Source organism: Canis aureus, chromosome 17 (genome assembly GCF_053574225.1).
Source record: "Canis aureus isolate CA01 chromosome 17, VMU_Caureus_v.1.0, whole genome shotgun sequence".
In the NCBI taxonomy this organism is placed as follows: domain Eukaryota; kingdom Metazoa; phylum Chordata; class Mammalia; order Carnivora; family Canidae; genus Canis; species Canis aureus.
In genome coordinates, this window is record NC_135627.1 from 55,660,134 (window position 1) to 55,677,997 (window position 17,864).

Genomic DNA, 17,864 nt, shown 5'->3' on the forward strand with positions numbered 1-17,864 from the left:
CCACCCTGATCTAACAGTCATGAGCACTCTAGACACTTCCATATTAGGGCCTTTACACCAGATTTTCTTTTCCAGGTGAAACATCCTTTCTGCAGATAACTGCATGGTTCACTCCTTGCCTCTTCACTCCTTTGCCTCAGATTCTACTTTTCCAATAGGCCTACCCTGGCCAACTTACTTCTTTCTATATTTGTATTTTCTTATAGACATATCCCTCCTAATATACTATATAATTTACTTACATTTATTGCCAACTTTGCCCTAATGTAGTTTTTAAACATCCATAGTTGGTTCTTTGGTGGTATGTCTGTGTGTGCATGCACATGCACACAATCATCTGTTTTGTTCACTTAAACACACACACACACACACACACACACACCCAAATGCTTAGAATAGTTTGTGATGGGCACCTCAGGTGTCTCAGTCAGTTAAGCATCTACCTTTGGCTCTCGTCATGATCTCAGGGTCCTGGGATGAACTCCGAGTCTGGCTCCCTACTCAGTGGGGAGTCTGCTTCTCCCTCTCAACTCTGCCCTTCCCACCCCCACCCCCACTCATGTGAGTGCTCTCTCTATCAAATAAATCTTTAAAAAAAAAAAAAGAATAGTTCATGACATGTAGATGTAGTAAGTGGTTAGTATTTGTTGTGTGAGTAAATGGCAGGAGAGATGGCTTAAAATATTAAAGACCTTTATATTCTTGCTAAATTATCTGTTAAAAAGTCTTATAATGCCTTGATAAGAAATTTGAAATTTGTGCTTTGACCATTAGGGAGGTACTGAAAAATTCTAAGCTGTATGGAAAACAAAGGGATTTGTGTTTGTAGAGTTCATTCTGGCCATAATGTAAGACTGAAAGCAGGGAGGGAAGCTAGAGGCTGTCATAATAACCCAGGTACAAAATGTCTAAATGGCTAAACACAGTAGTTCTAGTCAGAAGGAAATGAAAGACTAGGTTCTGAGGATATTTGGAGGTAGTCGATGGAACTTAATGAACCCATCTCTTACTTTAAATGGTTGTGGGATAGGGGATTTCTCTAGGACCAGACTGATGGTGGTGGTTCTTGTGTTGTGGCCTGAGTGCACTTCTGTTACGAATCCTCAGACTGATGGGTAACACTGATGGAGAGGGGTTGAGAGGCCTTAGAGTTCCCATGTTAATTTTAATGTAAATCCTGGTTGGCAGCTTACATTAAAACTGAAAAAAGCAGAAAGTACTTAATCTGCAAGAAGAGTACTGATGAGTACATTAATCACAATTATAAAATAACAAAAGCTATAAGTTGTATCTCCTTTACAGTTGACACTTGAACAACAAGGGGGTTGAGGTGTTGACCTTTTCATAAGGCAGAGAAAATACATTTACAGTACTGTAAAAATTAAAAAGTCACGTACAGAGGGACCTGTGCAGTTCAAACATGTGCCATTGGAGAGTCCACCTGTACTTTATTGTTATTTAACATTTTCAGATGCCTAATGTGATCACTGAGGTAAGGCTTAATTTATAAAAAATCACTAGATACTGTTCTTGCTCCAGAAAGTTTACAGTTTTTAAACATGAAGGAACATAAATACATACCCACAGGATTACCCAAGACATCTATTTACTGACCGTATGGTAGGAGGAATAGGAATATGGTGGTGCTGTGGATCAAAGGGAAAGGCAGATTTCCAGCTGGAGGTGACATCAAAGCAGGAGCGTTTGCGAACAGAATTGGCAGTTCAGCACTTCAGGTATGCAGCACTTGGATATTTCACACATGCGCGCCGAGGTTTTCAGAGCCTCCTGACTGCCTGGTCCTTAATGACATTCGAGGTTTTGGATAATCTGGCTCTTGTCTCACTTTCTGGCTTTATTTTTAGCTGTTATCCTGCTGACAGACATCAGCTAGTTCCGTCACACTACACGCTGTTATCCGGGGTGTGCTGGGTACTTTTAAGTTTTGTGCCTTTGTTGCATGCTGCATCCTCTATCTAGAATGCATCATCTTCCTTCTGCTGGGATCCTTCTGGACTTTACAGACCAATCCAGAGGTCACTTACTCAGTGAAACCTCCTCATATCCTTCTCACCCAACTCCACTTAGGATCGGCCATCCTGCTCTCTACATTCCCACGTACTTACTTATTCTATTTAATGGTACACATAGTGGTCTGTGTTTTCTAATGTTTAAGTGTACATGGTTACATCTTTTACAAGATTATGAACTTCATAAGAACAGGGGTGGTGGGGTTTGCTTTTTCTTTTTCTTTCTTTCCCATTCTCTCTTGCTCCCTTCCTGTTTGTAGTCTGAGCACTGAGCATAGTGCATTACAAGTAATAAACACTCAGAAATATTTGTTGGGTTAAAATAGAAAGGAATGGCAAAACTTGGGACAGAAACATAGGAGTCAACAACATTCAGCTTCTTTAATTTAATTTTTTTTTTTTACTCAGAGCTGCTCTTGAAAGCTGGACTTGATTTTTTAATTCATATACACATGCATATGTTCACACACACAGACACATGCATACATAAATACATACATATCTTCCTTTGAGAGGGGGAAAGTGATGATAAAACAAACACAGAAACATTTCATCAACAAATGTTTTTCAAAATAAAAATTAGAATTAAATAGTTTTCTGTTTACAGAGGACTGGAAGAGAAAGCCTTTTTTTTTTTTTTTTTTTTTTTTTAAATCAAAGAAGACCTTTCCTTAAATCAATGAGGTTTTTTTCTTTAACCGGTGAGTTTTTACTGTATTATATTTGCAAATAGCAGCTGAACTACACTTTTAGCAACATAAATGGATATATTTACAAAACGTAATTTATATTTATATATAATACTCTTTAAGAATGTTCAGAGCTACGTTAGTGGGAATTTAATTTTAGTAATAAATCCTTATGATAGCTGTCTATTAAATTTTACCTGATAAAGTAGCCACATGTTATGAGAATTATAACAGCTTTATTAAATATAAGTAAGATTCTGCTTGTTTGTAATGTTCTGTCATTCATTTAGATAAAAGTGGAAATAAGTATTGCAATAAACCCAAGGAATATGTGAACCCTTTAGTCAATAAAATTCAGGCCTAGAAAAAAAATTAATCGTATGCCATAATTTTCCTTGGTACAACCTCTCACATAATATAAATTCCTGCAAGGATCCATTTAGCCACCAAGAAAACCTAAAACACAAAAAGGGAAAAAAAAAATTCCACTTGCTCCTATTAATTTTCTTTATTGGACATAAATTTGGATGGATCTAAATTAAATTATATTTTATTAGGAAGAAATTTATTTTGAATTGGTAAATATAAATATATGCAATATCAACTCCCATTTGATATACCAATTAAAATTCACGGGATACCTGGATGACATGAAGAGTCAGTTAAGCATCTGACTCTTTATTTCAGCTTAGGTCATGATCTCAGGGGTCTTGGGAACAAGCCCTGCACATTGGGCTCTGTGCTCTGTAGGTAGTCTGCTTGAGATTCTCTCCCTCTTCCTCTACCCCTCACCCCCTCTAAAATTTTTCTTTAATTATTTAATTTATGTTTTACTAACTGTAACTTTAAGCATCTCAAGGCTTTTTTAAAAAAATTAATCTCTTTGTCCAAAGTGGGGCTTGAACTCATGACCCCAATATCAAGAGTTATATGATCCACCAACTAAACCAACCAGGTGCCCCTTTGAGGTTTTTTTTAATAATCAAAGATAAATTATACATTCACCAACTTATAATTCATGTTGTACTCTTTAAAATATAAAGGGACATAAAGATAGTCACCTTAATGTGTGTTTTCTTGTAGGAAAGTCATAGTAATGGGAAAATATGTGGCTTTTTAACTTCTCCATGTTTATGTCACCAACTCATCTAAAAATACTTGTCTCAAAAGTTTTTATTTTTAATTTTCTCTGTGTTTGTGGCCTTTCTTCAAAAACCTAAGAAAAGCCTTTCTCTTTGGGAAACAGAACATTGGCTGTGGAGAAGTGGAAAAGAGAAAAATCAGTGTCTTTTTTTCTATGCAAAGATACCAGACAGTAGGAAACAAGTTGTGATTCACTTTCTTTCTTAGGGAGAGGTTACCAGACTGTACCTGTCTAGCTTCCTGATAAAAAAGATGTCTTAGAGTGTGTTATTATGGGAAGAGGAGAGGGACCCCCTCACTCAGTAGATCTTTATGTAATTTGTGGATGATGTGATTCATGTTGGGTGAACTACATTCAGGCCCAAAGAAGTCTCTGCAAATAAAATTTTTGCTAAATGCAATAACAACACAGAGAGAGAGAGAGAGAGGCACAGACGCAGGCAGAGGGGAGGAGCAGGCTCCATGCAGGGAGCCTGATGTGGGATCCCGGGTCTCCAGGATCACACCTTGGGCTGAAGGCGGCGCTAAACTGCTGGGCCACCCGGGCTGCCCCATCTTTTTACCATATTTAAACTAGTATGTAGATATAGTTAGGACCTGTAGTTTTTTACTCTTCTCTGTATATAAATTTCATAAGGAGTAATTAATTTGTAAGTGATTTTGCTCATATTTTAGGATAATTATAGCTGTGTCTTTTTAAAGAATAAGTACAAGATGAATTACAAATAGGATAATTGTATAATTTATCATTTAAAACAGGATAATTTTGTGAATGAAAGCAGCCACTAACCAGAGAAGTTGACATCCTGAGACAGCAATGTAAACTGTCCCAGATAAAATTGGGATGTAAAGTCCGTATGAATAGCCTGGATATACTGAAATGCTAACCTTTTAAAATGGGAACCAAAATATAAGAGTCAGATAATGAAAGTGCTGGCAGTTAGGAAATGTGTACAGTACCAGGGATTCTAGACAAGGTAAAACTGCTATGGCTGAACATAAACGGTGTGCTTCCAAGTAGCCACACAAAGTTGGGCATACACTAATGCTGTGTTAATGTTTTCGTGTAAATTTTTATATTAAGCTTATTAAATAGCATAATCAGTAATAAGCTAAAAGTTTTATTAAAAATCATTTTTCTGTTAGTCCTCAATAAAATTAGAGGTCATAATGGCAACTCAGAATTCTATAATTTCATGACCAGGGAAATGTATTATTAGATTTTAGCTTACTGGTAGTCTCATTTGAAACAGCTTTTGGTGAATGATTAATATATTTGAATCAGGTTACTTTCATTTTCAGGTATCATAAAACCCAGGTCAAACTGGCTTAAAAATAAAAGAAATTCATTGACTCACATAAATAAAATCCAGTGGTATTGTAGGATTTAGCCATGGTTTATCTAGAAGTTCTCAGTGTCATCAGTGCTCTAGCTCTGCTTCTAATGTTCATCGGTGTTTCTCCAGCTTGACTGTCCTAAGGTACCCAGATGTATGATTTTTAAAATGTGGAACTATAAATCTTTTTTTTTTTAAAGATTTTATTTACCTTTTTGAAAGAGAGAAATGAGAGATAGCGAGAGAAAAGCGCGAGCAGGGAGGAGAAGGAGAAGCAGGCTCCCCACTGAGCAGGGAGCCCCGGTGCGGGGCTTCATCTCAGGACCCTGGGATCATGACCTGACCTGAAGGTGGATGTTTAACTACTGAGCCACCCAGGCACCCCACTGTAAATCTTTTTTAATCAAATATATATGTTTTTTTAAAGCACCAGGGAATAGGAAGTCCTTGCGAAGAGCTAACCCAAAAAGACAGCTGGCCTTCTTTGCCTTAAGCATGCTGATTCTCACATCCTTACCCCTGTACTGTTCCTTTTTAATTATCACTTTAAATGAAGGATTATGTGAAAGGAGCTGATGTCATCATTAAAATACAGTTTTTAAATGTATTATAAATAGACAGCTGTAGTAAAAGTGCAAAAATACCAGTGGGATAAAATTACCATTAAAAAGCTAGGCAAGATGTTTTACCTAGAATTTTTTTTTTAATTTATTTTTTTATTGGTGTTCAATTTACTAACATACAGAATAACACCCAGTGCCCGTCACCCATTCACTCCCACCCCCCGCCCTCCTCCCCTTCTACCACCCCCAGTTCGTTTCCCAGAGTTAGCAGTCTTTACGTTCTGTCTCCCTTTCTGATATTTCCCACACATTTCTTCTCCCTTCCCTTATTTTCCCTTTCACTATTATTTATATTCCCCAAATGAATGAGAACATATAATGTTTGTCCTTCTCTGACTGACTTACTTCACTCAGCATAATACCCTCCAGCCTAGAATTTTTTAAGAAACTAAAACAGCTCTTCATAGGGAATGTTATTTGGTGCAAGAAGACTTCTTAGTCCATGAAAACCATCCTCTTTTCAAAAAAAAAAAAAAAAAAAATCTTGGGGAGCTTGATAGTAAGGACATGTCCATTTCCTCTGAAGAGCTGAAACAGCTGTCCTCCACAGCGCTTGAGCTATGGACTACACCTGAAAACTGAATATTCTGATAAAAGAAGGATTTCCAAATGATTGTAAAAAACCACATATAAATAACATATATAAAGAATTAAAGCATTGGCATAATTAAACAACAAAGTTTTCATATGATTTCTGTCTTTCAAGTTCTTTGACCTTTTCACCGTAAGGAAGAGGAGAGGAACTTTCTATTTGGGTATTGTCTCACTCTAAGCATCTCTTGTCTTTGTAGTTCTGTACTCCCTCTGCCCATTCTCTTGGTGTTCCTTGGGGTTCTGGCCTCTTCTTACTCTGCTGCCATCCCAACTCAAGTGTGTGCTGTATCAAAACTGGTTGCTTGGCAGCCCGGATGGCTCAGCAGTTTAACACTGCCTTCAGCCCAGGGCCGGATCCTGGAGACCCGGGATCGAGTCCCACATTGGGCTCCCTGCATGGAACCTGCTTCTCCCTCTACTTGTGTGTGTCTCTGCCTCTCTCTCTCTCTCTCTCTCTCTGTGTGTGTGTGTGTCTCATGAATAAATAAATAAAATCTTAAAAAAAAAAAAAGAATTCTTTCTAAAAAAAAAAACTGGTTGCTTTCACTCTTTCCAGATGTATCATGTGCATTCTTCTCCCATTGTTGTGCTCTGTTCTTGGTTTTCTGCTTACCAAACTCCCTATTTATCCTTTAAGGTTTAGTTCAAATGTGAAATGTCACCAGCCATTTTTCTCCACACAGGATAATCACCCTCTCCACCAAGCTCCCACTGCACTTTTTCTAATAAACCCCTCATCACATTTCACTTTTTCTTTTACTTTTTTACTACTTTGATTTATCTTGACTAGATAGTGAGCTCCTTGAGGTCAGGGAATATATCTTGTTCATCTTTGTTGTATCAACTTTATGTTCAATAAATATTCATATTTGGCCAAAAATCAAAATTTTAAAGTTAAAGATTTATGGTTATACCATGATTAATGAATCTCTTAAGAATTAATACTCTTTTTAAAATGCATTTAGCTGTGTTTAAATTTAAATTATAAGTCCTGAGAAGCAGTACTGGCATGTGGTAGTGTTTCTACAAAGCCTCACAGCTCTTGCGGGATAAAAATACCTCAGTACACAATTTGTCTTTGTTCACTCACAGTTGAAAATCAACAGGACTAACCTTAGGTAAAACTGTGAAGTAGGGAAAGTTTATCTTTATTATCCAGGCATCTCCTTTTCACTCCTTTCCCCCTTAGTAATGACTATCTTTAGGCACAAGGTTTTTATCATATTCTGATATTTTCTATCTCAATTCTGAATACATTTTAAGAACGAATAGGCATCAATCAAAATGGGTATTTGGTTTTAAACCCTTTATTACTACATGTGAATAATAGCCATTAGATTACTTGTTCTAGGTATTTGAGTAGGCACTTTTTTTTTTTTTTTTTTTAATGGGAAAGGAAGAAAAATCACTGAAATTACACTATGCATAGGTTGGCCCTAAACACAAAATTTAAGTAGTCCTTTTAGTTTGTGGTGGGACTTGTCACCAGGACAACCATCTCTACTTCCTGGACCAAGTGGGTAGATCTGGTCTGCCTGCATTTGTTGGAGATCTCTTCCAAGGATTTAAAACTTGCTGCTGAATGCAACCCACAGAAGTGGCCAGATTAAGATTAGGACCATCACTAGTCCCTATAATGTCTTTGTACAAACTTGTGAAAAGTCATCCTTCCTTAAGTGTTATTTTTGTCTGCCAGGGATCGTGGCAGTTTATATATTTTGTTGAACAAGATGTTATTGCCATCTGCCAGAAGATTGTCACAAAAATTTTACAAACTTTTGCCATCTCTTTGAATGTGCCCCTTCAGTGTGGCAGTGTGGTGCATTGCAAAATGGGCAAACCTGGGAAGGAACTGCATCTCTTATTTGCAGCAGGCTCAGATGTCCTATTTTCTTCTTACTAGTTGGCTTAAAATCTAAGGTGCTTGTCTGGTCCTTGTAAGCACTGACATTTTCAGCCCTTGGTCTGTGGTTTCCCTAAGTGCTTGAAGAGTAAGGAAAGATATTACATGTTCCTTTGTTAGGGAAACAAGGTCTCATTTACCATTTAGTAATCAGCAGGAATGATAATAAGCAAGTCTTTAACTTGCTATTAGAAGGGACTAATTTAGACTTTGGGATGACCGGGCTTTACATATTCTTAGTAGTTTGTTAAAGTACAAGAAGACCTTACTTATAAACATCTTCTAGACTATCCCTCTTGCTTGAGACTCTAATGAAGTTGTCATGGGATGTATTGTAAAGAAAACTTGAGTAAAAAAGAATCCTAGATAAGTAGAGAAAGCCATTTTTAAAGGCTGACTTGGGTGAGTGGGGGGGGGCATGCGTGGGTGATTAAGTTGATTAAGCATCCAACTCTTGATTTTTGGCTCAGGTTATGATCTCAAGGTTGTAAGATCGAGCCCCACATTGGCTCTGCACTGGGCATGGAACCTACTTCAGATTCTTTCTCCCCCTCTTCTCTGCCCTGCCCCCCTTCATGCTTTCTTGCCCGCCCCTCCCCCCCCCAAATAAAAAATTAAAAACCTGCCTAGGGGAACTGATTTTCAGGCAGGACAGTTCTTTCTGCATGGTAATGGCTTCATATTCTATTAGATGTTCAATTTAATTACTTTTTTTTTTTTTAATCTTCTTTCCATTTTTACAAATGAAAAAACTGAGCTGTAGTTAACTGATTTGCCCAGGCTCACAGTTTGTGGATGGCAAAGCTGAAATTTGAACCCAGATTCAGTTGATTCCAGTGTATTAGATGACAGGGTACATCTTTTGGCTGTAATATTTTCAAAAGATTGCCTGGCATATCAGTAGGAAAGGGGAAGGGAGTTTGTTCTCTTTCTCTCTTTTGTATAGGATGATCCTTGCCCTAATGCCCTACAACTTAATATTGTGTTGGTACCATGGTTCTGTTACATTATCAAATAAATAGGATAACATTTTCAGGATTTATATGATATGTAACTTATTTACATGTTTTCTTTGTTTCATTTTAGAATTTTTTATCTAATTTCAACTACAACTTAAAATGAAATTTGGTAGCATAACTTAATTAAATTTCAAAGCTCCATATATCTGCAGGAGAGAGTTGGAATATTCAATGATTTTACATGTCTGTGGAGTTTATTATTTTATTTTTGTGAAGTTTATGTGAAATCTGTAATGCTTTGGGTAGTTTTGATGTACTAGTGGTTACGCTGTTTTGAAGATGTACTTCTCTATAATATACCATAGTGTGACACTTGTTACATATTGTGTACTGATTTTTTTATGACTTTAAAAGCCTCAGAATGTCTACAAACCCTTTTCTTGTAACATGTTATATATTTGAGGAAAACTGAAAATGTGGAATTAGTAATAATGATAATGTTCACGCAAAAACGTTTCAGACTGGGGGATCCCTGGGTGGCGCAGCGGTTTGGCGCCTGCCTTTGTCCCAGGGCGCGATCCTGGAGACCCAGGATCGAATCCCACATCGGGCTCCCGGTGCATGGAGCCTGCTTCTCCCTCTGCCTGTGTCTCTGCCTCTCTCTCTCTCTGTAACTATCATAAATAAATAAAAATTAAAAAAAATATATTTAAAAAAAAAACGTTTCAGACTGAAAAATAGTAGGCATGTGGGGAAAACAGGAGAGGAAGATGTGGGCTTAGTAAGCTTATGTAAAATAAAACATGCCAGTGAATGGTATTTCCACTAAAATGCAGCAGCACAAGGACAAGACTTTTTGTCTACTTTATTGGCTGGAGTATCTCTAATTACTGGAAGAGCCCCTAGTGCCTAGTAGGTGCACAATAAATATTTGTTGAATGAAGAAGAAATGAAAGGTATGAGACTTAGGTTTTATGCCTTTTGTCATGCAGGCTGCTCAGGAGTTTGATCACAATGAGTCATTTCTTTTTAAGCTGTCGCATGCCAAGTTGATTTATCTACTTCTCTTACTTCCCCATATTTCATAGCTTCAAGGTGTTATTTATTACTCATTTGTTCAACAGATATATATTAAGCATCTGTGTATACTAAGTGGCGTAACATTAAAAGGAAGCCAGAGCTTTATCTGTTTTGGGAAATGGATCACAGGCAGGTATTAAATAATAATTTAAGATAGTAGGTTATTATAGACCATATGAGAGATTGACACCAGCAGTAAATACCAGGTTTCAGAAAATGCTGATTTGGTGAAGTCAGGGAAAAGAGTCATAGGCTTTGAATAGATAAAGAGCAGGAGAGAGAGGTTCAAGGAGGAATGGGCACATCACAATCTGGGATAAATAAATAGGAAATGTAGTAGATCAGCGTGGTAGGCCGAGCAGACACAGGGGCTGATTGTACAGTATTGCAGTGTTAGGCTGAACAGCTAGATGGTCTAATGAGTCACAGATCGCACACCTTTCACCCTGAGGGAGATTCATAGGTGTTGTTCAGGACTCTGTCTTTAGCACATTCTCTTCCCTTCGTTACTGTGAACCTCTATTTTTCCTCTGGCCTTTGTAGTCTTTGTAGCTTCTGCTTATCTCTTGAAGTGTATCCACCCCGCCCTCCACATTGTCTTGCTAAGTGATCCCAGCCCTTTAGAAATATATGCACAACTCTGGAATTTGTATCTCCAGCTCAGACTTCTCTTTGGGCCTTCATACCTGTGTATTTACGACAGTTCGCTTGAAAGCTCCCCTTGGTTGGCTCATAGGCCTCTTAACTTCACATCCCTGAAGTTGACTTCTTGGTTCTTACCCACTTTCCCACCTCTAATGCAGTTCTTTCTACAGTCTTCCCCATTTCTACTCAGTCACTCAGGGAAAAAACAAACAAAAATTCATAGGAGTTATCCATGATTCCTCTTATTCATGATGAGACACAGCCATTCCATCTTCAAGTTCTGTCAGCTGTACCAACACTATACACACTGACCTACTTATCATTCCTGCCACTACACAAATCTGCCTTCTTCGCTCACCTAAATTTAGGACCAACTGTACAATTTGTAAGGGCTGTTGCAAAACAAAATTCCACAGTCCCTTATTGATAAATTAAGAATTTCAAAACAGTGACAGCAGTGCATTAAATCAAGTGTAAAACCCTTCTCAGTGTGGGCCCAGTGCCTGGCCAATGGCTCCTGACCCTGCAGCTGGCTCTACTACTCTAGTAGCCTTCTATCTAGTGGCTCCCTGCTTCCCCCTGTGGGCCATTCTTCACATAGCACCATTAGCATAAGAGGAGATCATACCACTTCCCTGCTTAGAATTTACAAGATCCTGTACTGTCTACCTTCCAGACTCTAAGTGCTCTGACCCTGAAGCTTTTTTATCCACTTCTCCCACCACACTCCTGTTCTCATTCACTAGGCAGCAGCCAGAATAGCCCCTTCTTTGTCCCTCAGAACAAGAACAGTCCCATCTCCAGGCTCTTCTTTCAGTCTGAGCTCAAGTCTTTCAGCCTCCTTTCCTTCAGGCAGTGCTGAGGTCATATGTCACTTCTTCAGACAGGCCTCTCCTGACCACTCCTAGGTGAAATAGAATAGCCGTCTCCCCACCACCACTGCCTAGTTACTTGCCATGCCGTGACTTAGTTTTATTGTATTTTTAGCACTTATTACTGTATGGCACTATCTTTATTAATCATGAATTATTACTTATTGACTGTATTCCTGTCACCTAGCATGGTGCCTGTCACTTGATAATGATGAATAAATAATTGTTTCATGAATGAATGTTTTTCATAATCCTTTTAGCCTCCTGCATTTTGGAGATTTATCTAAAAAGAGTGATGAGTATTTTTCCTTTGTTAGATTCTAATAATCTTTTATTTGTTGAATTCTCATAAAATTGAATTACTTATATTTAATTTACAAATATTCCAAAGTTAATTTTAAAATATCAAATTATTTTCTCTTTAAAATGGCATAAAATGACACATACTTACATGTATTGTAGCGTGGACAACAAATTAAAGATGCTATTGCCCATTGAAACTGAAGTTAATACCATAGACTGAGCAGAGTTCCTCCTCCCACCATCAATATTTTACATCACAATACCAAAGGCTACACAGCCCAAAACTTCACAAATGTGTGTAAACCCGTTATTCCGCAAACACTGAGCACTTATTATGTACCACACACTCAGGAACAAAAGGTGAGTAAGACATTTTTTCTGCCCTGTGTTGCTCACTGTAGATAATTTGAACATTGATATGCAGCATTCTGTGTAGTTTCAAAAAGAAAAAAAATCACTCGCTCTGCTTCATGAACTATACTCGATCTTCTAGCTTTTAAAACTTTAATGCACAACCCAAAATAACACACTTGTTATAGGAGAAACACTCTCACACACATACACTTTATGAGGCTAACATGAATGTGAACTATTTAAAATTAATTTACAAATCTGTTGTTTACCAGCACTGTCTGGTACACACACCAATTTTGGAAATGGTGGGTGTGGTGACGGCCAAATGCTATTGTTCACAGAATTTGCAGTACTTACCACATAATTACATTGAGTGCCATATGGCATTTTATTGCAGCTCATTAAATTACGAGGAGTTTTACTTCTGTTTGTGTTCTCTTTAGTCCCTTCAGTAGCACTGTTTTTTATACTATATACTTTAGATATGCATTTTTTCATAAAGATATTATCTTTGAAGATGAACATTATTTATAGACTAGAGCACTATAACTTTTCTAGAAATAATCCCCATGTGGACTCTAAATAGTTACTAAATGACAGTGGACATGTTATATAGTCCCCTGAATATAGAAAATAAGAATATTGCTAATCATACCAACAAAGAGATAACTGAAATTATCAGTTTTAAAAATTACCTCTTGTTGGCTTAGTACGTTAGTGTCTTTTTCCTTCTTGGAACTCTAGAGGAGTTAGTTGCTTCTAATAGTTGAGTTTTCCAAATATGTACTACTCAATTCTTTTTAACATTTGTAGCTTTAAGCAATTCTTTAAAAAATATGTATGTATGTATGTATTTGAGAGAGAGAAGTGGGGAGGAGCAAAAGGAGAGAGAATCTCAAAGCAGACCCTGCGCGGAGCACAGGGCTTGGTGCAAGGCTCTATCTCACAGCCCTGAGATCATGACCTGAGCTGAAATCAAGAGTCGGATGCAAAACCGACACTGCCACCCAGGCACCCTGCTTTAAACAATTTTTGATGAACGAAAATCTTTCTGAAATATGTTATATATTATACCTACATCCATATCTCATATACAAAATCTATTGGGAATGTAACCTAGCCTTCTCTTTAACTTAGTTTTTTCTTTTGAACACCTGTTTTGAGTTCTATAGTAGTTACTTTCAGAACCTGTCAGAGAGAGTAGGATTATTTGCCCTTTTGCAAAATGGCCATAAAGTATTATGCTTTGTGAGTTCTTTTGCTTGTTTTGTATATATTCTTCACTTCCCTCTTAACAGCTCTCATTTTGTCATGTTGATGGTGTTACTATCTGTTGCAGCCCCACTCTTCCTTCTGATTTAGTGTTTTTAATTTCCTGTGAGCCAGGAAACCAGTTTTAAATTCTATTAAAATGAATAATGTGTGCAAAAGTAGACTGAATAGACTGAGTGAAGGTCTGATGGGCTTGTCTATGAGTCAAGTGCCCAGAGCTGTCATGCTTGGCCTTGTGACATCTGTTTTGGATGCTGAGATGTTCTTTTTTGCTTCTTTTCCTAGTTCTAGTTAGAGCAAATGTCACTACTTAATAAATAGAAAATATTTAGAATATTATATAGAATATCTATATAATATATATAGAATATCTCATTTTGGAACCTTTCTTTTGGGTCAGTTGGTCCTTGTTATTAACATGATACACTTGTAGCATATTTCTGAAACTTAGATATATAATCAAGTATTGCTAATTAAATTCCCTGATATCTTTCCAAGTGCTTTGCTATGAAACTGAGTCATGCAACTAAATGAATTCTATTAAGCTGTTGATTGCCAAATCTTGTTTCTGTGCTCTTTATTCAAATTTCTGTCATGGGTGAAGCATACAGTTTCAGAATCAGTTGAGTGTTAGCAGAGCAAGATATTCCTCAGTCAGTCCTAATGTACATTCATTAAACCTTAAACCTATATTCTGGGATGCCTTCTTTGTCAGGCATCGTGCTAGGCACTATGCCTGCTATCAATAAGAAAGACAGGATTTCTATGCTTATGGCTATAAATAGTACCCAGTCTTTCTTAAATTTTAACCTGTGTATGCAGATCACCTGAGAACTTCATTAAAAATGTTGGGCCAAGGCCCCAGAGGTTTTGACTCAACAGATCTTGAGTTGGGACTAGAAATAAGCACTATTAAAAGACAACCTGATGATTCTGAGGTGATGGTCCTCCGAGCACATTTTAAGAAATTCTAGTCTGCAGATAAGGAATTCTTAACAGAGTACTTGGCAAATAAGATATGGACAAAAACAATATACTGCTGTATTTAACCTGATGACTATTTCATCTGTAAACTCTCTCAAAAGTATTTTTTAAATCATTGGCTTATGCTTCAACCTTTATGTTGAGATGAAATGATGGAAACTATGACTAAATCTAAGCATGGTAATTTCTTACCTCTTAAATAACCTACCAACAGATGAATCTTTTCCATGAGAATAATAAGAATAGCATTGCCCTGTGGCATGCTGTCTCCCAAAGACTGCAGATATTTGACAGCTACAGCAAAGGCAAAATATTTCTTCCCAACAACTTACTTAAAAATGAACTGTCATTGAATGCACAAGAAATCATTGTCAGTGGTTGCCTCCAGGGAGAAAGATCTAGTTGTCTAGGTGAGACTCTTATTTTTCATCATGTATGCTTTTGCACTGTATAGATTTTATACCATGTGACTGCATTACCTAATCCAAAGTAAATTTGAGAGTGTATGTCACTGTGTTTGTTACCACAGGTCTAAAAGTATACTGTTGTCTACTATTTCACTATAGATGTCTCTTAAGCCTACCTTTCTTTTTGACACCTTCCCTGTGACCATATCCTAGAGGATGGACACTTTCCTCTGCTGGGTACTTTATTTGAATAACTCAGCACTTTATTTGAATAACTCTTCCCTTCTTCAGAGGTTTTGTGATACCACTTTATCCTTACACATCATAGAGTCTGTGTCTACTTCATTGTTTTAGTTTTTTATCAGAAAGTGCCATTTTAATTGTGGGTTAATAATATATGTTAATGTCTAGAATATTATTATTATTATTTAGATTTAGATTTTATTTATTTATTCATAGAGATGCAGAGAGAGAGAGAGAGGCAGAGACGCAGGCAGAGGGAGAAGCAGGCTCCATGCAGAGAGCCTGACGTGGGACTCGATCCAGGGTCTCCAGATCACGCCCTGGGCTGCAGGCGGCGCTAAACCGCTGCGCCACCGGGGCTGCCCCAATGCCTAGAATATTATCTGCATTATTGTTCCTTCAAATTTTTTTCTTAATTCTTCTTACCCATTTGTTCTTTCATGTCAATTTCCAGTAAAAAAAAATTTTATTTTAAACCTATTTTTTGGGAAGAACAGCTTCTTAGCATAGTTAATCATCTTGTTCCAAAATACAGTTGTCTTCTTTGATTTATTCAAGCCTTTTATGTATTTCAATGATAAGTCGTAGGTTTCTTCATAGAAGGTTGAACATTTTTGGTAAGGGTTGCCCTGTGTATTTATATTTTGGTTGCTCTGGTAAATGCTTTTTCTCAAAAAAATATTTTAAAGCTGGAATATAGGTATTTTGTATATTTGCATTGTTTCTAGTCTTTTTGTTTTTCTAAAGTACGTAATTAGGGGCACCTGGGTGGCTCAGTCAGTTAAGCATCTGCCTTTGGCTCAGGTCATGATCCCAGGGTCTTGGGATTGAGCCCCACATTGGGCCCTGCTCAGCGGGGAGTCTACTTCTCCTTCTCTTCCCAGCGTATGCTCTCTCTCAAATAAATAAATAAAATTGCTAAAAAAATAAAGTACAGGAATGCCTGGGTGGATCAGCGGTTGAGCGCCTGCCTTCGGCTCAGGGCGTGATCCTGGAGCCCCAGGATCGAGTCCCACATCGGGTTCCCTGCAGGGAGCCTGCTTCTCCTTCTGCCTGTGTCTCTGCCTCTCTTTCTTTGTCTCTCATGAATAAATAAATAAAATCTTACAAATAAATAAAGGACATAATTATATTGTTTGCAAATGTATTCTGACATTTAAAAAGTACTTAATTAGCATACGAAATTTAGAAGAGTTATTATATAAATGTACATATCCATAGTTGTTAGTCTATTAAAAATGTGAAGTAAAACTTATGTGTCCTTGGGATGCCTGGGTAGCTCAGTGTTTTTTTATTATTAAAATATTTTATTTATTTATTTATTCATGAGAGACACACAGAGAGAGAGGCAGAGACACAGGCAGAGGAAGAAGCAGGCTCCATGCAGGGAGCCTGATGGGGGACTCGATCCCCAGACCAGAATCAGGCCCTGAGCCAAAGGCAGACAGACGCTCAACCAGTGAGCCACCCAGACATCCCAAATGTCTGCCTTTGGCTCAGGCCATGACCCCAGGGTCTTGGGATCAAGTCCCTCATCTGGCTCCCTATAGATAGGCAGCCTGCTTCTCCCTCTGCCTATGTCTCTGCTTCTCTCTCTGTGTGTATCTCTCATGAATAAATAAATAAAAATCTTTAAAAATAAATAATAAAGTTTTTAAAAACAAAACCAAACTTATGTGTCCTTAAGTTCCTGAGATTATTGATCAGAGACACACAATAACTTTTTTTTTTTAATTTTTTTTTATTTATTTATGATAGTCACAGAGAGAGAGAGAGAGAGAGGCAGAGACACAGGCAGAGGGAGAAGCAGGCTCCATGCACCGGGAGCCCGACGTGGGATTCAATCCCGGGTCTCCAGGATCGTGCCCCGGGCCAAAGGCAAGCGCCAAACCGCTGCGCCACCCAGGGATCCCCACAATAACTTTATTAAAAAAAAAAACCCTCAGTTTGGGTTTATGAATATTCTTCCATGAAAAAAAAAAACAAAGTTGAGTGTTGAGGAACCTAGGTTGTGAGTCTAGGCAGTTTTTGTAAGACAAATATCACATGGTTGCACAGGCATATGCATATGTGACACCTTATCAAATTGCACAGGATACAGATCAGCTTCCTTTATATCAGTTATACCTCAGTAAAACTTCAGAAAGCAAATACCAGAAAACTTTTTGCTTGTGTCAGGTTTCTTCTATGATAGTCTTTTTTTTTTTTTTTAATTTATTTATTCTTGAGAGACAATGAGAGAGAGACAGAGACACAGGCAGAGGGAGAAGCAGGCTCCATGCAAGGAGCCCGATGTGGGACTCGATCCCAGATCCCAGGATCACTCCCTGAGCCGAAGGCAGACACATTCAACCGCTGAGCTACCCAGGTGTCCCACTTCTCTGATAGTCTTGCCTTTGTTTGCTTTCACTGGAGAGTTCTGTAGT

At 37.7% G+C, this 17,864-nt stretch overlaps 1 protein-coding gene across 1 annotated transcript in view; it reads left to right on the top strand.

The window, feature by feature from the left end:
- GTF2F2 (general transcription factor IIF subunit 2) overlaps nt 1-17,864 on the top strand; it is a 147,071-nt gene that overhangs the window by 91,338 nt on the left and 37,869 nt on the right. The window lies entirely within an intron of this gene.